The sequence below is a fragment of the Harpia harpyja genome, chromosome 12 (genome assembly GCF_026419915.1).
Source record: "Harpia harpyja isolate bHarHar1 chromosome 12, bHarHar1 primary haplotype, whole genome shotgun sequence".
Taxonomy (NCBI): domain Eukaryota; kingdom Metazoa; phylum Chordata; class Aves; order Accipitriformes; family Accipitridae; genus Harpia; species Harpia harpyja.
This window is the reverse complement of record NC_068951.1, coordinates 26862982-26890663: the sequence shown is the minus strand read 5'-3', so window position 1 is coordinate 26890663 and position 27682 is coordinate 26862982. Positions and strand designations below refer to the sequence as shown.

The window sequence follows — 27682 nt, the reverse complement described above, 5'->3', positions numbered from 1 at the left end:
TTGAAACCTAAATTTTCCTGGAAGCTTGATGCCAGACATTGTTTCTAGATAATAAATCCCAGTGGCTGCATAGTTTCCAAGGTCATGCTGTTTATAAGCCCTGTTTATAAGTTTTCCTGCATCTCTTAACACGTGTGGGTAATAGGGATCACCGCATCCAAATACATTTTCCCTGGAGCGGGAGACACAGCGATGCTGGTGCTGCCTGGCCTCATGCTGTAATGCTGGGAGTCCCTGAGCTGAGCAGTGCCCATGAGCCCTCCTTTTGGAGAAGCTCTCGCATTTCTTCTGCAGGTGATACAGCTGATGGAGCAGGAGTCAGGTAGTGGGCAGCAGACAGGAGTGCCGTGTCGTGGAGCTGGCTCCCACCCTGCATCCTGCCCCTGCCTGCGGGTCCGGGTGCGAAAACGCTGTTGTTTCAGATGCTTTTCTTGGGCATGCAGTTGCTTCTGGCCAAGTGGTCGCTTGGTTTCTGCCATCATCTAGGCCAGCCCCAAACCACTGGAGGACAACGAGAGAGACCCCCTTGCCACCCGCTGCCTCCCTGCTTTGGGGCTGGACATAGTTTGGTGAAGTGGCATCATAAGGATGCGCAAATGGCCAAGTGTTCACGATAGGACTTCGGTGATTCTCTGTTTGCTCATCTGGAAATTAAATTTTCTTACCGAAACCCACAGTTTTGGGACATTTCTGGGCAAGGATTTAATAGTGGATGGCTGCAGCATATTCTTATATTGCTAGAGTTTATTTCTTTCATAAAATAGTTCCGCATCTCTTCTAGTGTGCTGTGAAATACTGTGGGGGAGAGCTGTGGGTGGGTGAGATGCGATGAAGCGAAGCGGGTGATGGAGGGCAGGAAGCTTCAGGTCCTTCTTTACTGGGGCAAGTTTGATTCCCTGAACCCAGAGGCTTAATTTTGCCATCATGTAACTTGTGGAGCCCCTCTGAAGTCCATGGGAAATAAGTTTGTGTAAGTAGCTTTACCATAGTCTTTGAGTTGCTGGTGTAATTTACCTCCATATCATTAAGATATAGCAGTAAAAACAGTGTAGCTATTGGTGGAAGTGAAAAAGGTGAGAGCAGCAGTATTGGGGATGTTGCTGCTCACCTTCTGGCCTGCCTGCAAGCACTGCTCTCTGAGGCTTCAGAAACACATCGCTTGTTTTGCTGGGATTTGGTACTATATCCTGTAACTGTGCATCTTGAATCTACTAATACTTTTAGATTTTGGGATGATAGACTCTGTTGCTAAATACATGCACATTACATGCATATTACATGCATCCACTACCACCTAGTATACACATCAAATGCCTTTCCCATGTCTGGAACATTGAAACTCTTCACTAAAGAAAAGTCAGCTCTGGGCAGACTTGCACGTGTGTGATGGCTTCGAGGTAATCACGGGTGCAGTGGTTTTGTGACAAATGTTTGCATGTGTTCAGACTTAATGTGGTTTTAGGTGCTACTGGTGCTTTTAAAACCAACTTCTCAACTTTCTGTGTCCAGTGTTCAGATGCATATGTATGTTGAAAAATGCAGTATACAGTCAGTTGAAACACCAGTTTTCCAATTTTTCTTCCAATTCCAAAGCATATGGAAAACCTCCTTTTTAAACCAAATACAAACAGGTTGTAAGTGTAAAGCACACAAACAGCTGTCTAGGCAGAAACAGCTGCAAGATGTGTATAGCAGGACCGATACTACTACTGAACTCTGGTTTCATTAAGTATTATGTAAGAAGGAAAAAGTGAAAAGTATTTGAAATTTAAGCGTGAGTCATGTGCATGCAAACGTCCGGGAAGTCTTACAGCCCAGTGTTTTGGCACTATATAGCTTCAGGATATCTTTCAAGGCATCAAAGTTTTTGCACTGGTTTGTTGCTATGACTTTACAGCAGTCAGGGATCTTTAAAACAAAGCTCTCTGATTCCAGCAAGCTCATCTGGCACCACTTAGCTTGGGCAGTTTCTTTTTTCTACATTATTTATTCTTTGTAGAAAATGAATGGCTCTGGAAAAATGCTAATTTTGGGAAGCATTCTATGACCAAAAGAAAATCAAAATCAGTGACTGCCTTGTGGAAAGCCCCCTGGGAAATGATCTTAAGGGTTCGTTTATAGTGTACTACTAGTTTCTGTTTATGAAGCTGACAGCCTCTTTGATGACCAAGAAAAATAATAATAAAAAAAAAAAATAAACCAGTGATTTCCTTGAAGGAAGACAAACTGAAGCATTCAGTCTAAGTAGTTCAGAGTTTTAACTGCCTGTTTCTTATTTTCTCTTTGTCCCTGGTGGCAGCCAGCAGGACAGTCAGCAGTGGCGTGTCCAGAGCGTTACCGTTTCCTTCCAAGCGTGATTGTGTTCGCAGCAGAGAGCCCTTCAGCTGGGCGATGGGAGGTGTGCTACGCTGCCGAAGCTTTGTGCTAGCATCCTCGCACATACAGCAGCATGATTGTGCCTTCATTTGCGATTTAGCTCTCTGTGTAAGCAAGATGAGAGTCTGGCCCAGAGACATGTAAATGCATAGCTGAAAAGTCCCTTTAAGCAATGTTTAGTACTTGCCTTCCCCCCCACCCCCACCCCCCAGTGCTTTTGTGTGTAATAATTGAACTTATTTGTACATCAAATAATAGCTGGAAAAGTTACAGGTGACAGTAGTGTTAGTCTTCTGGGCTGTTTCTGAATAAGTGCATCTGAACACTTTAACCAAAGATTTTAAATGTGGGTGATTGTAAATGTATCCTGAGAAGACTTAGTATGGCTTTTCATGATTTGTTTTTCCTGCTGAAATACTGAAAATATGGAGTGGCAAATATAAATCTTTGATGCATAGAATCTTAAGAAGAAAAATAAATTGTGTATGCTGGTATTTGATATTCTTTTTAATGATGGTGCTTCAACAAAATTATACACAGCCTCAGAATGATTAAGTTGATCTTGCTGCACTGACCCTTACCTTAGCAGTTCAGTGATGGCTTCTGAAGTGGTGTCTTTCTGAAGAACCTCTATATATGTTTTCATTGGAAGCATTTAAATAGTAACCACTTTTCTGACAAAATGATCATCAGTGGTAATAATTCCAGTGTCGATTTGGAAATGTAAAAATTTTGCCTGTTCCAGCTCTGTTTCCTTGCAGGCTTCCCCTGCTCTGTCATGCCAACAGCTTCAAGGGAGAGGGGGTGGGAGGTCTGGAGCAGGTCGGGGGCCTTTTTTGGGCTGTTTCACTTCCCCTCTCACAGCTTAATGGCTGGTTGTGCTTCCAGGCAATGTTAACAGCTACATTTCTGACCTGAGTTACTAATAAGTTTTACTGATCAAGCTGTGCTGCGAATGCAGTGCTGTTCAGTTTGGGATCTCCATGCTGTAGCACTGGCGCAGTCGCCACTCTTGCGCCATGCCCCTTCATGGCATTGGGTCTGTGTCATGCTGGACAATTTTCAAACATCTCCTCATGTGAAAACATTTTCTCCAGATATATTTGATGGGAACTGCCAAGAACACTGAGAGCAGATAGAAAGTTAATTAAGTGTCCTGAAGCTCAGATTTGTGGCCACCTCTTTCTTCCCGTGCCAGGCTCCCTCTGGGTTTGAGAGATGGTTATTCCATACGTTCTGTGTGAAGCTTTCAGAATGACCCTGAAGGAAGTTTCAAAGTATTCAGAGCCTCTGTTTAGGGCCAGACTTTTCCAGAGAGTGTTTTACCTGGTGGACTGAGCTCTTCTGAAAACTTGGCCACTCATTCAGTGCCTGGAGAGAAGTGATGTTCAGAGTCTGGTCCCACTGGTGGAGTACCTGCCCTGAAGATCTTGCAGTGGGATCTGGTCCAAGCTCTGCTGGGGTCAGTACCAACTTTGAGCTTGACTGGGCTGTAGAGCAGGGCAGCAATCTCGCCCATCCAGCTGTTACAGGAGATCCAGAAAGTTTCTACAGTGTCATTTAACACAAACATTTCTCTATGCTATGGAGCTTCTTCCTGAGAGTGTCTGCTGGCTGGAAGCCAGGACAGAGGAGTTTGGGGTCTGCAGGGGACCAAGGGCATGGGACCTCCATGGTGATGGTGGCAATATCAAATACATCATCTGAGCCTGCAAGTTTCTAGCTCTCCATTCCCTCCCTGAGCCTGGGTGTTTAGAGACAGAAGGGACGGTCAGATGCAGCGTTTCCTCTCCGGATGGCTGCAGGGGGAGGCTCTTCGGAGTGAACCTCAGCAGCTCTGCGGCTTTCCTGTAGCTGGGGACCAGCTTTCCTGCTGTCAGGATTAATCTGTGCTTTCTGAGCCGATGACAACGATACTGACCTGAAAATGGTATAGTTTACTGGGGAGGGGAATTACCCCTCACTCTAGTCATTCTGGTTAAAAAACCAGGCAAACAAAATTCCTGTTAATATTCATCAAAACTGTCCAGTCCAAATTAATATGCTTAACTTGGTTCCTAGTGTCATGTTAAGAAATGTTGTCCTCAGTTTTCTAGTATTTGCTTCTGCTGGGGAGAGGAACACCATGAGAAGAGTTGTGTCATGGTGTGCTGGTTCATCTGGCTTAGGCTTGGAGCTGGAAAGCGTAAAGACAAACAGCAAAATTGTTAGAAAAAAATGTCAGACTTCAAAAACAGGGTTTTAATCTTTTTTTTCCCTCATTTGAGACTTTTTTTAACAGAACCTTTTGCCCATGTTTAGCTTTTCCATCTGGAATGTTTGGGTTATTTTCTGGTTTTTGACCAGAAAAGTACATTTTGGAACTTAGGCAAACACCAAGCTGCAGCAACCTGAGCTGCCTGGGTGTTGGGGTGTAGCGTGTACCTCTGCCGCAGCTTGCTGCACTGCGTGTCTGTGGAAGGTGGCAGTGAATTTCTTTCATCTTCCGGAAAATTGTCATCTTAACCATCAGATTAACAGGGATAAATCAATACAAACATTGGAGAGAGGATTTTGGCTGTGTGTTGCTTTGCAGCTGGGGATTTCAAGTTGTCTGATGGGTTGAGTGATGTTTTCAAGCGATTGTTTGCGAGGGATCTGAGGAAGTATTACTTCAGGTACAGAAACAGCCAAGTTACAGATTTCTCATACGTAGCTATTTTAAGGCAGAGGTGAACCCAAACCTAGAAGCATTTGCATGTATGTGCAGAGGATGAAGTGAGATATTTCTGTGGCTGGCTTGCTTATCCCATAGTGTCCATATTGTTTTCTGTGCTGCCAGTCCCAGCATTGCTGAATGATATTAAATCAGTTTTAATGTGGGGTGTTTTTTTTGCTTTGTGGTTTGTTTTTTTTTCCTTTCTTTCTTTTTTGCCTAGTCCATGGCAATTTTCTGTGCCTGACTATAAATTTGAATCAGAAAATGTAGAAGCTTGAATCTTGTCCCAGTGCTTTTAAGAAGAAGCCTGTACAGCGCGGATCTGCACAGGCTTCAGTTTTCACAGCTGTGCTCTGTTGTTTGGGTTAGAATCAGAAGGAAGGATATTTTGAAAATTTTACGCTGGTCCTCTCGATAGTTAGGCTGAAAGGACCTATTGAGCTTGGTACTGTGTGTCTGAGAAAATCCTGATAGTAAAGGCAACTTTGGTGCCTGCTGCTAAAATGAACTGCTGGAGGGATGTGCAGTGCTGTTAGAGTGCTGGGCCATTAATTTTTCTCTTGGGCAGCAAGGAGCGAACCCAGCAGTGACTCCCGAGATGCCCGAAGCCCAATGATCCTCCAGCCGAGGACAAGCCACAGGGGTCGGCCCGGGCTCTGAGCCTGTCCCCTTCGTGGGCTGGGCTGCCCCTTGGGAACTGGATTTGTCACCCTGGCTCCCCCCGGGCTGCGCAGCACGGCCACCAGCAAAGCTGCCTGTTGGGGTATGTGGTTGGGGTGACGGGGGAAGCGGAACCCCCTCCGTCGCATGCTTTTTGGTGGAGCGTCAGTGCCAAGGTCTGCAGAAGGGATGTTACTTTCTGCAAGTTGGGACAGTTCACTTTGATAAAATGTGTGTTAAATCGCTCAGATTTAAGAATGCAGTCTTAGCTCCATGCCTTTGAATCCATTAACTTTTATCTTGCCATTTGAGATGGCAATATAACTTTTCAGTGGTTTATAAGGAATGTTAGGAAACATTTGTCTGTGAGTGACTGTTTTGTTTTGATCAGGTGTTTAGAGGCTCTTTTTTCATTAAAGAGCCTGAAGCTTCCTGCCAGGATTTGTAACATTTTCAAAGGGCAATGTTTTACATTTGTACCTCTAAAATACAGAGTTGCTACAGAAGGAAGAGTTGCACAGTTTGAAAGGCTACAGGAGCTGAGATGGGTCATGCTGTTGCCTTTTCCTGCAGATCAGCATTGCAATATTTAGTTCTTTCTCTTTCTTGTAGCTTTGAGGTTGCATGGAAGTCCTTGTACCTCCCCTTCGCAATCCTGCAGCTTCTGGCTCGGTAAGGGGATGCATGCTTCCAAGGAGTTATCCCACTGCAAAGACTTGGGATTTTGTTTTCCTCAACAGTGACAGAGTTCACATCGTTTCTTTGTGGTGTCCAGGGAGGACTGGGCCTGCCTGGTGTAGGAAATAGCCCCATCAGAAATACCAGGCTTGCTGCAGGGTCTGTGGAGGTGAAGGGCGGCCTTTCTGTGCATCACGGTGAGTCTGGGACCAGTCTCTAAACGAATGAGATGACTGCCTTTCATAATCAAGGGTCATGAAAAGCCCTGGCACTTCAGGACAGTGAAAAAGTATTCACTGAAGTTCTAGTTAGTCACTGCTTAATTGTTCCTTTTCTGAAGACACTCTCCCACATCCTTCTCAGGTTTAAAATGCTGACAAGTTTCAGGCTGCAGAAGTGGTGGAGCTCGTCTCCCCTAAGGATAGTCACATTTGAAGAGATCGTAAGCTGCAAGTGATAGCTGAAATGAGTTATGGTAAGATCTTCACCTGGAAAGAGACATCCCAGAGCTGCAGCTTAGGGATTTCACCCCCATGGTCGGCCAAGCTCCCACCAGTTTTCTGAGCTTGGGACAGGGCTCCAGCAGGTCAGAGCAGGGGTCCAGCTGTGTGGGGCAGCGAGGTCTGCATAGGTATAGGTATCTGGAGAAGTTTGTCAGAAAGGCAGAATCTAAGGAGGCTTTGGACTAATGTAAAATGCTTTGTAGAGATATAGAGCTTCTGGGAGTAGGAGGAGCAGGTCAGCAGCTGGGGACCAGAGAGGTCCGTGAGCGGTCTGGGGTCAGGCACAGCCCGGGAGCCCCGTCTGCAGAAACTTTGCACTGAAACAGCTCACTTCTGGTTGGTTTAAATTATTTTCAGGGGGCATTTATATTGGTTTTTTAGGTTAGGATTTTTATTTCTCAACATCAGAAGTTATTCATGCTGCTTACATGATCTTAGAAAACTAGGCACATGCAGTGGGCAGCATTGATGAGGGAAATGCCCATACCTTGTTTCTTCTGAAGTTTACTGCACCGATTCTGGAAGTAACAGCCTGACCTTTCATTCCTCTGTTATGGTCTGAGGGTGTTCTTACGTGGATGTGGAGCTTTCCAAGATAAACCAAGTGAATGTGGTTTGGCATTTAAATCACTAATGTTGTATCAAGCTAGAGAATTTCAGAAGCCATTTATGTCTGAAGAGATGTCATTTTGTTCACTTGGGAATAAACTTTGCTCCTGTCTATATGTGGGTCTTTTTTTTGGTCCAAATTCAGGTCTTGAGAATGTTGGTATAAATCTAAGTGCCATTGCTAATGCCAGTGGAGTTACTCTGTGTTTCTTTTACTCTGATTGAGTTTAAAAGTCCAAATTTTATCTGATTTTTTTCTTCCTTTTCTTTTTTTAAAGAGTAGATATATGTGACAAGATTTAATGTCTGAGAGAGCTGAACTGAACGTTTCTGTATGACTCTTTGGAAAGTGTGTGTTATTGAAGTTGCTCTGGACTGGGTCCTAATGCTGTTTGGATAAGGGGCTGCTACGTATCAGACAGAGGAAGGTCTGTGTCACTCTGTGAGCTCACAGCCCACTTGGTTTGGGGTGGGGGGGAAACCGCTTTACAAAATAATTATGGAAGTGTTAATAAGCCTCACAGTCACACGGTTCCTCCCCTCTGCGAGGGGAAAAGGGAGCCTGGGTCCCTCACAGGAGGGTCGGTGCAGGGCCGTGGCAGCTGCCCCAGCAGCAGGCTCAGAGCATCACTGGCTGTCGGCCCCAGTGCCCCACAGTGCCCGCAGCCACCTCCCGGCACAGCGTGCAGCCTGCTGCCTGGCTTCGGAGCCTCAGCAAATATTTTCAGCTGAAAATCATATTTCTTGTTTGTCAATCCAGTCTGTTCCTGAGGCCTTTTCTTATTTTCATATTTTCTTGGGAAAACTTCATATATATGTTTCTTCAACGGGTTTAAAATGCCCACTCTGCTTTTTATTTTTTTCAGCATTTCTCAGGAACAAAAAAGTGTTTCTTACCCAGCAGCCCTCATTACAGAGCTGAAGTTAGAGAGCAGTCTGCCTCATCCTGGGGAAAAAACCATTGTTCCTAACATTTTCTTATTCTCAAATCCATACATGGGGCAACAGGAAAGTGCAATCATATTCTTCCCCGTTACCCCAGAATCTATCTGGTGATTTCTAATTTTTTTTTTAAATTTTTAAACAGCTTTCTGGGAGGTTTTAAAACTGGTATCCTTACTGAGCTTTACAACTTGGTATAAATCTGCATAAAATCAGACTGAAACACTTGCTTTAAAATAACCTAGTCCTTACAGTGCCATACCAGTGCCACATGTGACTTCCCATATTGGTAGTAAAGCGATGCTGTGAGTTTGAGGAGTCAGATAACGAAGATAGTCACTGTTAATCATTGCAACTGTGCTGCAAAGCCATCAACACAGAGCCATTATGGCTGTGTAATACAGTTTCCAGAAAAATTACAGTCTTTGTAGCATCCCAGTTAGTAGATGTCAACAGGCAGCAGTACAGTTTTATTTAAGATAGTTTAATTAAAGCCCTTTTGTTAGGACTCTCCAGCTAAAGGAGCAGGTGAAGGCTCCCTTTGCATTGCCAACGGGATTGACTGGCCAGGGAGGGAGCAGGGCTGTCGGGACCACTCTGCGGGACTTGGCGTCTATTTTGCAATGGGAACAAACTGACACAGCACAACTTGTCCATCTATTGGAGGTGTGGAGGAGTGACTTTCAAGCATATCATCACCTCCTTAATGTAATCAGTTTTTCCACTTGGAAGGAGGTGATTGCAGTGCCCACAATGTGAAGGTGACGTTGTGTACTGGATCCTCTACGCTGTGCAGTGACGTTACCCTGGTGAACAGAGGGTATGATGCTGTCTGCGCCAGAATAACACCACTTGCTTTGCCCAGGTGATTCACAATACTTGGCGTCGTTGTCACACTCTTTGGCCCTTCTAGTCCTCCCTGTGTACAGGCACAAACAGGGTACAGAGTTGCTAATGTCCAGACCGCCAGCAGAGCAGGGATTTGGGCTGGCAGTGCACGCTGTCATAGAGAATTGGGCTGTAATCTTGTGCTTTGTAAAATTCTCATGGACGCAGTGGTTTGTACGGGTCCGGCCTTCGAACGAGGCTTTGGAAGAGAGATGGGAGGTAGATGCCTGCCTGAGACTGCTGTGTCACTCAGTGCCTTCAGTTGCTTCCCTGCCTTGATAGATCTGTCCAGGAGCTAAGGGGATCCATAGTGAGAGTTTGTGCTGTAAGGGCTTGTGCGGTGATTTACTGCTGGGTCTGGTTATCCCACGTGGTGGTTTACTGCACCCTGCATACAGATCCAAGGTTTGCTCTAGGAAATATTTAATGCTGTTCTGCTTCGTACGCCTGGCGGTCAAAAGGGAATGTGGTTTTTCTGGCTGATCATCATCTCTTGCAAACTAATTGTAAGTAAAAAAAAAACCAAAGAGAAAGTGTGTGGAGTTTGGCCAGTGCTTAGTAACATCTGAAACAACTAGTCCAATGCAGTGTTATTTCTCAGACTTGATTTCACTGAACTTCTGTGGGATTTTGAAGTTTTACCCTGTGTAGCTTATCTTAACTTTCACTATGTGCTGGTTGTTCTTTGTAAATTTTTTTTTTCCAAGCCAGTGGGTCAATATAAAGAATTACTTTAAACAGTGGATGTGCGATGACTTAAAAAAATATAATGGTCATCGCCACCAGCGCTTACATTATAGATACTCCACTGGAAGTTAACAGTGAAGGGTCTAATGGGCAGGATGGTCACTGACAGGGGTCGAATTTGCAAAGATCTGGAATATGTCTCCATTCCTGGGCAGTATTTGGTGGAGGGATGCGTCCTTCTCCTTTGGACCTGGCACAGGATCAGCAGGGTGCTTTGGATGGTGGGGAGGCTGCCCTCTTCCCTGCCGTGTGAATGAGCATTTTCTTGGTTTTCTTTCTTGGCTGTGTTGCCCTTTCCTCTCCTCCGAGAGCAGCCAGACCTCAGATGCTGTGCATCCATCTGCTGAGGCACTGGATGGACGAAGGCTGGGTCCTTACCTGGGGAGCTGAAGAGTTACGATGGGGAGCAAGATGATTTCAGTTTCTAATGTGCATGTTTGGATTAATATCTTGTTAACCCTGTGTTAACCCCTAACGCCATGTGGTTACTAATATAAATATTTATTCTTGGTATGTAGCTACAGATATGTGGTGGAATTAATGCTAAATTGTTAGTACTTAGTAGTCAGTCTGACAAACTGATTTTACTTAAACTGCTTCCTTTTGTGTTGGTTTTTTTTTAATTGGCAAGAGTATGCACAAACAGGGTTCAGATGGCCGGAGCCTCCAGAATCTCATTATCTTAATTGAAAAATGTCACCCTTTGACATTAATAAATGATTTAGGTAGTACATGATTTAGTCACTGGGGAGAAATGGAATTGACTGTTACAACCATCCTTCACTTCTAGATGATAATGATAAACTACAGCCCACAGCTCTTAAGAATTAATAGCTCTGGGCTTAGGACATTATTTTTGTATATTAGAACATCTCAATTCCATTATATTTGGTAACATTTTATTCTGGAATACCTTTACATAGAAAAATCTGGAAGGTGCACAAAGGACATCTTCCTGTATCCTCTAATGTCGCTCTTCAGCTTTTTTACAGCCTCCAGATGTGTTGCCAGGACTCTGCCTCTTCTTTTTTTAAAAATCAAACTGTTTTGTTTCTGTTGACTATTCTTCACTTACAGGAGGAAATAAGTTGTTTAGACAACGTGTGGGGATTAGCTGTGTACTGAACTACCACAGTAAACAAGTAATTAATTCTCATCAAAATGTATACTGTGCTCTGTGTGTGGATTTTATGGAGTCTTCTGGAAAAGAAAATATTTTTCTGTCTAAAAAGCATTTCCTACCCAGTGACTAGCTGTAAAAGAAACAGCTTGAAAATATTTCCTGGCTGAAGGAAAGGATCGGTACATACTTTTGGTTTGCTATTGTGGTTAACTTCACTATGTTTTTCTAGCACTTATTCAGTTTTTCTGTTTTATGTACCTAGTGTTAATAAACAGAGGTACAGAAATGACAGTCCATCTGAGCCAACTGGTTTGATCTTTTCTTTTCTTTTGCTAACAACGCCCATGCTGGGATTTTGCAAAGGATAATCTGAGGATTCAGGCTTGGCTTTGCTTCTGTTTGAAATGACTGTTAAAATACTGATCACTTTGCTGCTGGATCAGGGGCCTAAGAGTTGCGCCTTGGGTTTTTTCCTTTTATTTTTTTTTAAAAGAACTAGATCAGTGGGCAAAATATAGCGTTAGTGTATTGAAGGAGATAAGTGGGTAGGTCAGTGTGGCTGCTAGAGCACCGTGCACGAGGTGTGCACCGCATGTGTTTGTGCAAGTGCAAGCGCAAGCTGGAGTTTGCCATGAGATGTGTTTCAGAGTACAGCCAGTGACAGATGGGTTTTGATGACCAGCTTTTGCCTTTAGAAACAAAAGTGTAGTGTTTATTTTGTCTTCTAAACCAGGTTAGTGAATAACTCTTAGCAGTACCAGGCGACGTGCGGCTGTTGGTTTGCAGAGTGTAGAAGGTGTTTTTTATGCTGTCACCAGTCAGCAAAGGAAAGTTGGGGTTGACAAATACCGGTATTTCCAGAAAATGAGAAATCCAAGGTGGCAAACACATATGTCCTCAGGATTTCTGCTCAGCCTCCCCAGTAATGCAGAGTTTTTGCTGTCGTTGTCTGGCTTTGCCAGTTGCAGTTCTCCACAGGCCAGCGTAGGGGCTTTTGACACTTTGCGGGCAGTATTTTGCTGGGATTGCTCCCTCTTAGCAAGCTGCCCCACAAGCCCCCTGAGCTACCCATAACTCAGGAGGATGAAATTATTCTGAACTGTGAGTAGGCTTTTCCCTCTGCCTTTTCCAGTATTACTCTAGTTGTTCTCACTCTTGCCCTCTCCCAGCCACCGCTCAGCAAAGCAGTGCGGTGTGTATTTGTATTTCCTAACCAGGTGCTTCCTCGGCGGCTCTGCAGTGTGGCCATTTTCTCGGGTGTCCTGACACTAAGGTTTCAGTGTCATTTTGCTGTTGTATTGTACTGCAAATGACTGCTTAACTTCTTGTCTGATTTCCTTTGCTGATTCCCGGCTGAGCTGTTTGCCTTCTTTCAAATCATGTATCGCTTTAGCCTGACCCTCATAGTCTGGGATTTCTGTAGTGCCTCATTTTCTATAGATGTGTGATTATGTGTGATTTTCTGCCTTAAATTGTTGTTGTTGCTTTTTTAAAGTTGGCTTTTATCTGTTACTGTCTCAGGCAACATCTAAAACTGTGATTCTGAGATGCTCGGAAAACCTGGAGGCAAATGAGAAGGTTTCTAAACTTATTCATCGCTTGCACTTGTTCATCCATGACGGTTCCCTACTAACAGCTATGTTACAACTTCGGGAGATCAGGGGTGAAAGAAAGAACTGTTAGGGATGGTGACCTCTGTGGTACCAAATGCCAGGCTAGAGAACTCCAGTGGTTCTTCGGTAGCTGCATTCTTTGGCAAAAATAGGTTTGAAATGTTTTTGAAGGCTGGGTACAGAGTGAGACCCATAAATAGATCCTGTAGACGTGCTCTCCTGAGTTGCAGAACATCCCTCAGTAAGTCAGACCTAAAGACCAGGAGCTATTCATGCTGTATACATTCATATGTGAGTGTACAGCAGTGAAATTATCACAAAACTGGAACTAAAGCAAGATGTAAATGGAAAGGCTGTGCCAATTGAAATAATAAAAAGAGGTGGCATGTCCCTACTAAATGCTGTAGTGTAATTGCTATAAAAGCGTGCATGTATTTGCAATAACAAAGGTCTCATTTCTGCAAAACTTCAGCCATATATGTATTTTGACCTACTGCGAGCAGCCACCAGTGCCCACAGGCCTGTGCGCTGCACGGTAAGTAAGGGTCTGATTTCTTGCAGGACTGAGGCCTTGCTAAGTATTCAATGTTGCAATGCACATGTATTTTTTCCGGAATTGAAAACATCTTTTATTCCCTGGGCTGAGCTGGCAGCCGGCACAGAAGGCAGTCTGCTTTATGTTTTATCAATCCAGGGAGAAGTCCAGCTCTTGCGAGCGTATTCTCATCTGCCAAGAGCATCAATAGAAAGTTTAACTATCTTCCACTCTCTTTTTTTTGTTACTTAAATATGGCCATTCAGGGGGGCGTTTCAAATATGGCGAGGAAGACGTTAGTGAATTAAGGGTAGAGGGTTTAACCCCATGATTTCCAAAGCTTTGCTGGCGGCTGGCCACTGCCGGTGGCTGGATGCTGTGTGACAATGCGTGGTCTGTCCCAGGAGGTGCTGTGGGAGCATCCCGCCTGCTGCGGACCAGCCCCGGGCAGGCAATGCCGTCCCGCCGTGCCCCCCAGGCCCCTCAGTGCGGGGGATGCTGCCTGCGAGCTGGGGCCTTCTTGGGGCACCTGCAGAGGTTTTCCTGTGGACCGTGGTTTTGGGGGAACCCCTGATTTAGACTATAGCTCTGTGCTGCCATCTATGCAGAGTGTGTTCAGAGAGAATAAGCAGCCTGGTCCCGATGCCTTGGCTAAGCTATTACGTTCATGTTAATTAGTCTAATTTAAGCTGTGATGTATGGTGTAAAAATGGGCCTTGATCATTTCGGGGCTTGGCTGAAACCGTGTGATCCAGGGCTGTAAATAAACCCCTGACAGTGAGTGAATGCTGAAGGGCTTTAGAAGGGATTTTTCAGATGATTCTTGCACCTGTGTGTGGAGAAATGGGGATGTGTAGAAGGTTGTAGCTGAGGAAATTTTAAAAGTCTGTAAAGGCGTATTTTACTATCAGAGTTTATTAATTATTAGAGTTCTAGCAAGAAAATTTCTTGCATAAATTGTGGCAGCCCATTTCACTAACCGAACACCAGGTTTATTACTATATGAACTCCATAATTAGTTTGTAATCCATGCATAGGCATTTCATCCTGGTGGTTTTCTCGCAGAGAATAATTTGCCTTTTATTTGTTGAGGGTGGTTTTTTTTGGTGGAAACAGAACTCCCATTCATGATGGGCACAGCAAATGTAGTAAAACACTATCATAGCTGGGATTTGTTGTACGCTATGGATTTATGTCAAGAATGTTAATGATTTGTTTATGAATAAGTGAGCCTGTAGTATTGTGAAACAGTATCTGGCAGGGCTGCTGAATGGACATTTTGAGAGCAGAGGATTCTTGAACTGAATAAGCTGTAGATATTTGTCTCAAACTAGTCATAAGTAGGCTTATGGATTTTAAACAGAAGTGTTTATTTAATGCATTATCATCATCTACAGTGCTCATCTGGCATATGTATGGGCCACTCGATAACAAGCAAAGAGGTTGTTAAGTATTTTTTAAGGGCAGTTAATCTCCTTCTAGTGGGCTTTAGTTTAAAAATAAGGTTTTCTTCCAGAAAGCAACATGAAGCCTTAAGCAGAGCAGTGTGATCTTTGCAGAGTTGGTGTGGATCAGCAAGGTACCCTGGATTTGCAGTGTCTCACTTGTGTGCAGCACCTAGTTTAGCAGAGCCACCACTTGAGTTTCCTGATGGAATTACCACTTGGCTGCCATTATGTTCCATGATCCCAAATACGCACCTTCCTAATGAGGGCTTGGGAAGGGTTTACTGCTGTCTTCTGATCCCTGTTTTCTTGGAAAGATACCTACCGATGGGTAGGAGAGGTAGTTAATTCCCATCATGTGAGTCCAAAGACTGTTATCTCCTGTGTGTTGGAGAGTACTTGTGAGAAGTGAAACACAGTCCCTCAAAGAAGAATTTGGGGACTGGATTGAACTCCATCCCAGGTAATGATTCCTTGCTTTGCCTGTTGTAATTTGCATGGTCAAGGTGTGGGGTCTAATCACTGGGATATCAAATCAACTGACCAACAACTGATGTCCAGCAGCACAAAGTGAGAGCTCTGTCACTGTTTTGGACTCGAGTCCTTAATCAAACTAATCTGTGACTTTTTGTGCTATGTAAACATCATAAAGTTTCAAAAAAATCATTCCGATATTTATCTTCTCTCCAACCATCCTTCCTGTAATGAGTTTTATAGCTGTTTAAATGGGTGCAAATGCTTAACCCGAAGAAGGGGTTGTCACTCAAGTGGGATTCATGCATTTTTAAATGCAGCTAAGCCTGTTGGAAAAACTGCAGGTAGAAGATGACGTGTTTATTGCTGTAGCAGGAAGCTTTGACCTGTGACTTCATGCACCATGGGCATCTGAGCCCAAAACAGAGGGACTTCAGAGCTGGATTCGGGAATTGTCAGAGGCAGTTGGTATTGTGCATCAGGGCTGCTGCATGGAGCGTGACTAAACTCTGCCTGATAAATTATGGCATTTCTTGAAATAGTGCCTTGTACTTTTTAATGTGTTGGGCTATCAGCTCTGCATCAGTGGATGGTTAAAATGAAGGAAGAATTGCTTTAGCATTAAAACTGTGCCTGGAGGACCTCTCTGAGAACTTGCTCATGATTATTAAGTGAATATAATACGGTAAGACAACCTTGCTTCTTTGCTGTGCTTTTTTCATACTGAGTGTGGTTTTGAAAGTTGAAACGTGTGCAGATGGAAAGTAATGTTCAAATGGGAATGTCTTTGAAAGCTGTGCAGTGCTCTCTCCCTTTGAACGTGGATAGGGAAGAGAGGTAAGACACAATTTATTGAGATACAACTTTTATAGAAGAATTGGATTTCCTCTAAACACGGTTTGATTGTGTGCCAAATGGAAAAGAGGCTGAAGCCAGAGCACTTCATGTGCGGAACTGGAGAAGAATCTCTCTTCCAAACTGAATGAGCTGGGGAAAAGTGAGCCTTGTATTGCTTGTTCCTTCTGTCATGTATGTACACATACAGCTAAATAAATGGAAAGATAGCCACCCTCTGTGACAATTGATGATGATGATGAAGCAGCCATGGGCGCAGTCGGGCGAGCTACAATCTAACCTACTACAGGGTAACAACACCCCAGCAGTGTTTTATGCAACCTAGGGCAGGTGGCATGGGTTGCCGTAGGTATCTCTGCCAAGTTACCACTGAGATTTACCCCTGCATCCTGTGTGTGTTATTTCTTCGATGGTGCATTTGTTGCTTACCCTGTTTTCAGAATTGTCTCCTGTTTCTTCCTCAGAATCATCTCGTCTGAGATGGTATTTCAGCATAGTCCACAAGCTGCATGTTACTGCCATTCTCAAATACCGCAGCACACATTCAGGGAGGAAGGCAAGTAGGGAAACTGTACTGGAGCCGATGAACTAATTTGTTCTCTAGAAAGATGCTTGCGCTCTTTTCCCACTCAGATACATACCACACCATTAAACACTATTGGCAGCTTCACAGTAAACTGCATTTGTGATTTGTCTACTGTGTAAGCAGAACAGGCAATCCCAAATCTGCTTCAGGAACAGCTTTACTCTGCTGGGTTGGGAATATCAGTGATAGCCACCAGAGTCTGTTAATTTCTGACTATAATGGTGATCAAACATGAAAGTGGAAGTGCTCATGTTGTAGGGCAGGAGTTGGAACTAATCACTTTTCTACAGATGCTACAGGGAAAATAGATTATAACCACAGCCCTGTTTCATGTGCTAGTTGAAGCTGGTTCCCTTTTAATCTTTATACTAGTGATGGAGCAGTGAATAGAATAGAATATAATGGTTTTCAAATTATTTCTAACCTTTATTTCTACAAATTAAATATTTTTAAAAATCAGTGTTTAAGCAGATGCGCTTGTCATATAGTTTTTCATTGTGCCACAGTCAAAACCCATGGTCATCCTTTATGGATAACTACTGCATACACTTGCTTGAACAACAGAAAATGTTCGTAGTTTGTGTTCCTGTTTCTGCAGGGACATGCTGTACCTCTCCAACCTTTGATTTTCTCTGTTGTGCTTGTGGTGTGGATGACACTGAGATGCACGTGATACTGAACCAGCGCCTAAAGACAGGAAAAAGCAAAACTTGGAACGCTTCAATTATGGTGGTTGCTGGATTGTACCTAGGAGGTAACAGGCTTTGTTGAATGAGCAAAGGTCTCCTGCACTCATCAGCTGCTCAGAATGGAGCAGACAGATGTTTATCTAGCTGATTGTCTTGTAAAACTGTAGAACTGGCTTGTGCAAATAGCTGTGCATGCAAAACTTGGCTGATGTTATTTCAGAGGCTTTTCTAATGTCATCTGGAAATCTGTTCCAGGCAGAGAACCTGGGATCCAAAATGTAATAAAAATCAAACAAGGATACCTTCTGCTCCTAAAGCCATCTAAGACTGAAAATAGTGTACTTGGATTAAAGGTCAGTATGTTGGAGGGGAACTAGCGGTGATTAATTGACATGGAGTTAAAGTTCCCTCTCAAAATCTGTGACTTCAGTTAACAGCTTGCCCAAACTTTCCACTTTTGAGGTTACCTGTTTCAAGCTTTGCTTCTGGACTGAAATGAAATACTTTTTTTTTTCTTAAAATGAAAATATTTTAGTTGCTGCGGTCTCCCAAGTAACTTACCAACAGTACAAACATTTTTACAGACTTTCCTTTAAATAATGGTAACACTTGGAAAGCAAGAAAACAGCCCTCTGTCACCTAGCTCAGAATCAACCCTCAGGAAGATAAATGTTCATTTTGAGCGTTCGCCTCTGACCTCCCTCTGACTTCCCAAGTGGAGACCTAGAGGCAAAGTCTTATTTTGTGCCCACATGGAACATTTTGTGCTGAATGTTCTTGACTAGCATGTAGGCAGAGAAGCTTTGCAGTGGGCAGTCTTGAGGATCTCCGCAAGCTGTAATGAAAACTCTGATGGACGTGAGTGGGGATGAGGCAGAAGTCTTGCGTAGCTGCTGCGTTGTTCCCTGTATGCCAAATAGCTTCACCGATAGAAGCTCTCCACTGCAGTTCCCTTCTGATGATGGTGCTCCTTCAGAGTAGTTGGCCTTGATGATCCTAGCTCATGGGTTGGTGTTTACTTTAATCACTTTCTAAATGATCCTTGCTTTCCAAAGGTAGGAAACTGCAATAAACACTATGAGCTAGACAGTTACTTTTCCTAGAAGTTTTTGTGGAAGAGGCCAGGAAACTTGACAGATTCCCTTGAAAAGTCTTCTGTGGATTCTTCTTCCATTGCAGAGTTGGAGCTGACCTATACAGAAGCAGCACTGGAGGTTCATATTGAATCCCTGTGTGCATGCATCCATCTGCCTCATATTTGCAGTCTACCTGGTTACTACCGTATCAGTAAATGTTTGGAATCAGGCTTTTTTTCCCCTCTTTTTTCTTTTGGCCAGATTACTGTCACTGACATCACTTAGTTTGGCTTGGAGATTTTTTGAAAGAATTGTATGGCCATTACGTATGCAAATTGCTTAGAAAAGCACAGTTGAGAAGCCATCGGTAGGGCTGCAGCATGAAGAATTTAAAGTATAAAAAAATGAATTATAAGATTGTTAACCCTTGTGCTTAGTGGTTAGAATGCAAATAACAAAAGCTGCAAATCTGGGCAGAGAGACATGCTATAAAAAGCATTATCACAAGATTAAGCTGTAGAAGACACATTTTTGCATGGTAATCTACTGGATTTATTTTGACAATTATTTATTTGTGGTGGTGGTGGTTGTGAAAGTGGAATTTTTAGCAGTCTTGGTATAATTATAGAGGACTGAATTTGTGAAGCTGCTCAAACATTTTGCATCACAGTTGTGTGTTTTTTTTCAGCCAAATACATGCCTTTTTTGATTAAAAGAAATATTTGTCTTGAAAGCTTTTTTTCCCCCAGAGGAAAGACTAATTGGTATTCACAAGATTCAATACTTTAATATTTTATCAGAGGCCCCTAAATTCTTTGACTCCCTTCTCTTTCAGGCTAAATAATTTAGATTTCAGATGCATCAAGTTTGATAAAAGCCACCTTGTTAACATCTCCTGTAGAATTACAGCTCTATGTGCTTTGAGGGATGCTGGAATAACTACATCAGTAATGCTTCTAAGTTAAATTGAATGGGGCAAAGGAAGAAGACAGTGGGGAAATGCTGGGCAGGCAGTTCATTTATTTTAATTTTGTTGGTTCTTTCACATCTGTTTAACTAGCTGTCTGACACAGGTACACTGGAGACCGTAAATGTTATGGGTATTCAGAATACTTGCATCGTGTTGTATTACAGGAATATATATTAGATCTGCATCTAGGGAAGCTCAGGGCTTTAACAGCCCAGGCCCTTTTCCCTGGATGTTGATGTTCTATATTATTTCATTTCCCCTAAGCCTGAAACATGTTAAAATATTGTTTGCAATAATTGACAGTGTTTGCACCAAGAAACATTTAATAATAAAAAAAACCCACCACCTCTCTTTTACATTCCTTTTTCTTCTGCAACTTCATTTCTCAAAGTTGAGTCAAAACTTGCAGATTCAAAATCGATTGGCTTTTTTCAATGCAAAATTATTTAAGTTGTAAAGTGGCTGAGAATGGATGGTGTTTATGGTGGTCAGCTATCCATGAAGGGGGAAGAAAGTTGAGGCTCTGCAGAGAATAAGGATGTTCCTCTGTTGCTCTGTGGGATTGTTTATTCTGCAGCTGTTTTCTGTGTAGAAAACTTGCAAGTCATTGCTGTGTCGAACAAAGTTTGGAGCAGATTGGGCAAAAGTGAGAGTATAATTACTGGAAAAAGATGAAGTAGCTTTCACAACATAAAGAGGTTGAATGATGATCCTTGTACAGGCCTGAAGCCTTCCAATTCCACTGGTCTTGCTGGAAGGGAACATTTGGATAGTTTTGAGTTCTTCTGTTTTCTTTAGTTAAACAATTTAATACTTCCTTCATTCGATGGTCTTCATTTCATTGGCAATGTTGAATTATAAGACTGAAATAGCAATTTAGTTACTACTCTAAAAAGTAGTAATAATTCTTCATGTAGGTGCATGTAGTAGCACATGTAAAGCAGCAGTAGAGATGAGGGTAGTTCTGTTCCTGTTGAACTTCAGATTTGTTTTGCCACAGATTTCTGTGGAAGCAGGGATGGTTTTTTCATGGCATATGGGATTCCTAAAGACTGGGATTTGGTTATGAATGAGCACGTGTTTCCAGAATGGAATTACTTGAGTTTGTTTAATCAATTGTGGATTCCTCCAGAGTGACGCTGCAGCGCTTGTGTGAGGAGTTAGCTCTTTTTAATTGGTCCCATATGTACTGGCAGATAGTATATTAACCATGCCTTGGGGGGATAAGGGCGTCTGGTTGAATCTCATGGTGCATATTTTAGTTCTTTTCTGGAGGGATTTGCCTTTTTTTTTTTTTTTTCTTTGTTCTAAGAACCGTAGATATGTATATAAGTGTATAATCACTAGCATTTTGAAACTTAATACTCAGCCGAGGGATTAGTTAAGCTTCTGCAAAATTATCTGAACTTTGCTGACAAATAAAGAAGAAGAAACTGAGGTTTTACAGAGAAACTGAAGTTTCTGGGTATCTCTGGGTTTGGGCGCTTAAGTTGCGAAAACTCAGAAGCTTAATCTCCCTTCTTGTCAAGCGCTAAGGACTTGTCCTTTGAAAATCAGAAAAATGGAAACATCAGAAAAGATGAATTACTTTTGAAAAACATTGAAAACACCATGCAGATTTAACCTTTATATCTGGAGGACATGGATATGAGAGGGCTGTCCTGTCCGTGGGTGCTGTAGGTTAGCCCCAGCAAAGGGGAGTGCTGTCCTCAGCCACTTCACCTGACTCATTGTGCACTGGAAAAAGCAGAGTAGTTTTGCACCTGGCTGTTTTGGCTCAGCTTAACCAGTAAGGTAGTTGCAGGAGAAACAGGAATGTAAATGAGTTGGTTTGATTTTCTTTTGTAAAGGTTTCTTGGTGCAAATCCTGTCAATTATCCAACTCTGAAGCTTTGCTGAATTAATGAGACACTTTGTAGAAGGGTATTTTTGAATCACTTTCTGTAGACTCCCTTATTCCTGATGCAGGCTCTCTGGTGTGCTACTCTTATTCACAGCTTTAAGAAGTGGGAAGAACTACTGTGTGAAGTCCCCCTGGGGATAGGGGTTATGCATTTGCACTGCAGTGAGACCCAAATTTTGTCTATATTCCACATTATCTGCTCAAAGGTTTGTATAGCCATAAATCCTGGCAGAGTTCCCCCATGATGATAATTTGCTGGTGGAGGCACGAAAGGAGTAGTATTGCAGGAGATGAAATGCCTGTGAGTGTAGTTAGGGCCGGGGAAGTCTCCTTGGGAAGGTGCGTGTGATGGGACAGCAGTGCTGGCCAGACATGGTTCCCCTGGGGATGCTCTGGAGCATGTACTGATGGTGCTCATGGGGATGTGTGGAGAGAGAGAAGGCTAAAGCCACCAGTCTTCTTTCTTTGCCCTCTGCAAGGTTTGAGGGGGATGCACTCTGATGGAGGCTTTCCAAAAAGGCTGACTTGCTGAAGAAGCAGGTCTGTTCACTTGGAGATGGCTTGTGTCCATGGGAAGTAGGAGGACCCCCTCTCAGACACCCTCAGGAATGCCAGGCTTAAATCCTGGGGGTGTTTCAGACCTGGAAAAGGCAGTGCTGTAAATTAGCATCCAAGGAGTCAGTGACAAAATGGACAGCTTTAGAGGAAGGAATGTATTCTCATTATCTTGTAGCTGTAAATACAAGAATTCATTAGATGAAGAGTTCATTTGGTTTATATTTAAGCAATACATAAGTTTTTTTGGCAAGAATTTGTACTCTTTGTTTCTGCATAGTGTTAGGCACAATGTTGCCTCTAGCAAATAATCAGGGCAAATTCCCTGTTTGTGGCAGGCACCTATGTCATCCAGTCCATATCCCTGTCGCAGAGAACAAGTCTTTCAAAGGCAAGAGAGAGGTCACTGGACTACATAACTGCTTAACAAGTTACTGATTTATTGCAAAAAATGAAGGAGAGAGGAGTGAAAGAATGAAGTGCTGGTTTTGAAAGGGTTGTTTTGGGGAATGCAGTGTCTGTCTGGCAGGTATTGTATGAGATGGGCTTGCTCTGCCAGGCACAGAGTGAGGAGAAAGAACTTTTTAAAGCATCCTCTGACACAGAAATTATTGGAAAGCCTCCAAGAGCAAATTGAAAAAGCAACAGCCGCCTTCATGCTGCAGGATTCCATTGTTTTATATTGGGCCAACTATACCAAATAATACATCTACTGGAAACTCATGTTAGGGGAAAAATATGTTGGAAAGCAGCTAAGGGGTCAGCTCAAAATCAAAGTGAATGAACTTGAAATATCTATGCTGCTGCGTGTCCTATTTTGTTCTTTCTCTTCTTGTCAGCTCCTATTTCTTAATTCATTTCCACTCCCCCCCCCCCCCCTTTTTTTTTTTTTAAACCATTTGTCTTGTCTTGGGCTTGTATTTTGATTGCCATTTGTTCTGAAAAATGCTGGGGCTGATAAATACCTCGGCTTGCACAGAGAAATTCCAGCATACTGGTACTTTTGAAATCGTAATCTGGTTTATAATTCCAGCCTTGCACGCAGACACGGTGCTTTTGGGGAGGTACTGGTGCTCTGGTGATGAGAAGTTGAACAGCAGATAATGGGGATGACTTTATTTTTCTTCAGTGCTGAGTAATGGAGCTGTGCTTCCGAGTCTGGCTTGCTTTGCTGGACTTCTGAATGTAGTTTGAAGACTAACCTCATCAGGGATGGGATGGCAGAAAAAGGCAGAGTTCTTATTGCAAATGTAAATGCTATTTACAGTGATTGCATTTAACAAAATACACAACACAGCTATCTGTTAATTAGGTTTGGATAGCATGAGAGCTGGTTCAGTCGTGACAAAGCTATTAAAATTTGAAAGTTAACACTGGTTTCTGGGGCCAAAAGTTTGGGCGGCAGTTATTTATGAGAGCAGCTCAGTTGATACATTGGTGAAAGTCATTATGCTTTATTTCTATTGATGCTAAAAAAATGTTGTTCTGGTATAAAATATATGCCATGAACACCAGGCACTGGAAACTACAACTCATTTCAAAATATGTTTAACAGTCATAAGTAAATAATAAACTGTAAAAGCCCAAATCCAAGCAGAGATATTTATATGTTCATCTTCCATCCACATGCCGAATTTCCACTCAAATAATGGACTGGGAATTTAGGTACTGTAAAGTAGAGACTGATCAAAGAACTTTTTATTGTAATACTCTGACTTTTTTTACCTCCTCCACTGACATTTTAGGGAGGTCTTATTTTATTTTCATGATTATGAGTGTCCTGAAATATTGACTCCTTCCTACTCTGATGTGGATCTCTATAGTGGGACTTCAGGTTTTGAGCAATTATGGCTAAACTGGGAACTTAGCCTCTGAATATCCTGTATATTTAGATTTGCTTAGGTCGGGGGGTTTAGTTTGGCTGAGTGTAGAGAGATGTTAGAGGATCAGTCCTGAAATTCTCATCTGGCTCTGAAGTTCCCTGCAGTTTGGAGGGTGTTTGTATCTGGGATTGTGTTTTGTTTGGGCAGCAATCCTGCTGATTGGAATCACATAAGCTTGGCAACAGAACGGAGGCATCCAGCCAGAGCAAACTCAAAGTACACAGGGTCTGAGAACAAAACGTTTCACATGAATTAAATTGTGAGGAAACAGAAATTCTTTAAACTTGTAAGAAAACAAGGCAATGTGAGCATTGTCACACAGGCAGCTGTGTGATCAGGGCTATCGATAGGGAGTGCAAGTTTTATTTATGAAATCTTGATAGTTGTGTGTTTTCAAGAGATATGTCTTATCACCACATGAAGAAAAATATTCCCCAAGAAACTGATGTTAGAGTGAGGTGGAATTACTCAGGGTGCTTATGTGCAAAGATCCAGTAGCATCTTTGTTGAAAGGCTTTTTGACACTCGACTGATTTTTGTTTCCTCTGTACCATACACTGCAGCTGGGCTTGCCATCCTAAAAAGGTTCTGTGTGTCCTCGTCCTGCTTTTCTATCTGCAGTTCCCCTTCCCTTCATCTGTCCATTTTTTCTTTATATTATAGGTTTTTCCATCAGAGCTTTATCCTTGATTCCCTTGGTACGTTCAGTAATGGCAGGAGAAGTCCAGGAGGGTCTCTGTGCCTGGCAGCAGGCAGCATTGCTTGCAGCACACTGGGTGCTACCTCTCCTGGAGTTCTCCTTTCCCAAGTCTCACGCCTTGCTTGCTTTGATGCCATTTTCTGCTTGGTGTCCCCTGTCTCTCTTCTATGCTATCTGGTGGGGGGGTGGTGGGAGCAGGGCGACGTGAGGGGGGAAATGGTAGCAGGCACTGCTTCAGTTTCTAACGTGCAACCATGCAGGGTGGCATTGGGCATGTGGAAGGGTGGCAAAAGTGTTCTTTTGTTTGTTTGTTTGGGGTTTTTTGTTTGTTTTGTTTTATTTTATTTTGCTTTTTGTGGCATGACATTTCCCAGATGCTTTGCCCAAGATCCTTGGGGGTGCCATGTCCTCAGCACACTGAGTCACACCAAGTTGTGCCATGGACCTGCTCAAGCTCCTCTACTTCCAGAATGTGTCACGGGGTGCCTGCAGGCGAGTCTGTCTTACCCTGGTGCCTGTTGCCGTTTCTCTGTGATTGAGAGATGTAAATTCAGACACGGTTACCTGCTTTTTCACCTAAATAGCGTGTTACCTGAAAGAGATTGAATGGATTTGGTTTGATAGGCTGGCAAAATACAGCTCTTGACATACTAGATGAGATACGCTTTTAATAACCAGATTTCTGGAGTTGGATTGGTTTCAAGAAGATTACTCAGGCCGGATCTGCTTGAGTATAAAGAGGCGTGACATGATCTTGGATTTGTGTGTGCCAGTCAGTTTTGTGTTACAGAGCAGGCTGCTGATGGGATGATTTCTGACTTTGATAAGTGCTTCCATCTCCTCTGTAGAGGGTTTTATTGTCGTGTTCAGTACAACGTTTATATGAACTGCTAGTAAAGGATAAATAAATACAGCACAGTAAAGTTTAAGGGGGGGGAGGAAGTATTTAAACTGTATTAGCAATATTTGTTTAACAAAAAATGGATCAGATGTGACATTTATCTGTACTGGATAACATTTGCTTTAAACAAAACAAAGCCTTGAAATGGATCAGTTTTCATATGTATCAGAATTCTTCTTTTCTTGCCAAAAAGCTAGAGGCTTGGGGTGGGGTGGTCCTCAGGTCACAGCTGTGGTCATGTCACTGATGGTGTAACCATATTGCTAAAGGACTACTGTGTTGTCATCTCCTCTGACCATAAGTAAGAGAGTGGAGACTTGTATCTACAGACCGGTTACGTTGGTAGTCAAATTCCACTGGGAACAGGCGAAAAGGGACGTTTGGACTTTCTAAATTTCTCTTGCAGTTCATTGCACTTGGTTGTGTCTTTCCCCTCATGGGCTGCTGTGTCTTGCTGTGGGATGCTGTTGAAAAGTGTTGGTTTCATTCCAGAACTAAATGGATTCCAAAGGTAGAGGAAGTACTTGCACTGAAGTAGTAAATTATAGAGGTTATTTTTGAATTTCCCAGGGTCTGATCTTTTTCTAATGCTCTAATGTGGATTTCATCTGGGAATACCTTGGTAGGTGCTGTAGAAGGATGAATTGCCCAGAGGATTGCTTCTCATTCTGGCAAACCCCTCTTTCGAGGCTTTGAACTTTTAGAGTAACTCTTTTTCACAAGTTAACATTTTATCATTTTGGGGTTTGCACTCAATGTGTATCTTTGGCAAAAGTTGGCCAAATACAGGTCATCTGGAAACGTGGTGCCAGTTTATGCAGTTGTGTGTTGGTTCTAATGCTGATGTTAAGAGATAATGGGGGCTGAGGGCTAAGGTGCTAAAGACTTACTTTGTTCACATTGCAACCCAATTAGCCTGTAAACTGTGTTCCATTTTGCTCATCCCCTTTTGCTGGATTACAGATTACAATGAGCTACAGTTCCCTCTTTCTTGACATTTATTTTTGTATTCACATCTAATATATAACACTTTCTTAGATTTATTGAATTTGAGTCTTTGTTTTATTTCCATCATGAAAATGAAAAGATCCACTAGGCCTAGGCTTAGCTGCTGAGTACTCAATATTGTGAACAGCAGTGACTGTTTAGTTAAGACCTGAAGATGAAGAGCTGTGCCGAATTGGTAAGCATTATTATTACAAATTGTCAGTGCATACTTTTCTCCTCCAAGGCACGTTTAATTGTATAGAGTCACAGTTGTTTTCTCCAAGACATTTGGCCTGAGTTGTGGAAGTGACTGTATTTTTGCTGACAAACTAAACCAAAACTCAGATGCTGTTAATTTTTAGTTTTAACAGCAACAGAAATTGTGCTTGGACTAAATACATAGCACCTAAAATTTGCAAATTGAATGTTGTGAAATAGTTAACATAGAGCTAATGTGTGACTGTTGAGCTGGTAACAAAATATATGTTGAAAACAATTTAGAAGTTCTTGATTTTTATGTTCAGTTAACCTGTAGCTAAGAGGGTTAGCGATGACAGGGTTTTCGTTGAAATAGGGAGCACTTTGAAGGTCACCAGGGAGGCAAGTATATATTGTACCTCTGTAGTGACAGTCTTGGCCTGCTATGGGTTTGAGCTACCAGTTATACCCCCCTGAGTTTTCTTCTATAGGGGGGAAAGGATGCCATTAAGACTGGTAAACTAAGCAAAAGAAAATGATGGATCTCAAATTCTTGAATAAGAAAAACTATGGTTTTGTATTAAGATAATTTTCCAACTTTATTAGGGGCTTTACTTAAATTTTACCCTAAATTATTTAATTTTCAGCAAATAGGAAAATACAATGCTAATTACAGCTCTGATCATTTCTTTGGCAATTAAGGTATTTTGTTTGCTCAGAGAATTTTAAAACTTGCTGCCAATTTCTCACTGTTATGTTGCTCCTTGCATTTCTTTCAAACTTAAAGTCTGTATCAGTAGCACCATCTAAATGGATAAAGGATAAATGATGTGCAGTTTCGAGCTGTTGTTACAGTCATGCCAGTTAAGGATGTCGTCTTTTGATGATTTTCAGTATAAGAGCTACCGAATGAACTTACTGGTTCTGGCACCACATTTTGAAATGTGGATGGTATAATGTTCTGTGAACCTTTATTCACTAAATTGCCAAAGTCATACTTTTCAAGAACTTTGTGAACTTAAAGCACTTCAAAGGAATATTCTGGATTCACAGCAGTGGAGAGCTAATGTCCCTTCTCAAAAAATACA

The 27682-nt window shown here is 42.5% G+C and overlaps 1 protein-coding gene across 5 annotated transcripts in view; it reads left to right on the top strand.

The window, feature by feature from the left end:
• PID1 (phosphotyrosine interaction domain containing 1) overlaps window positions 1-27682 on the top strand; it is a 104883-nt gene that overhangs the window by 19143 nt on the left and 58058 nt on the right. The window lies entirely within an intron of this gene.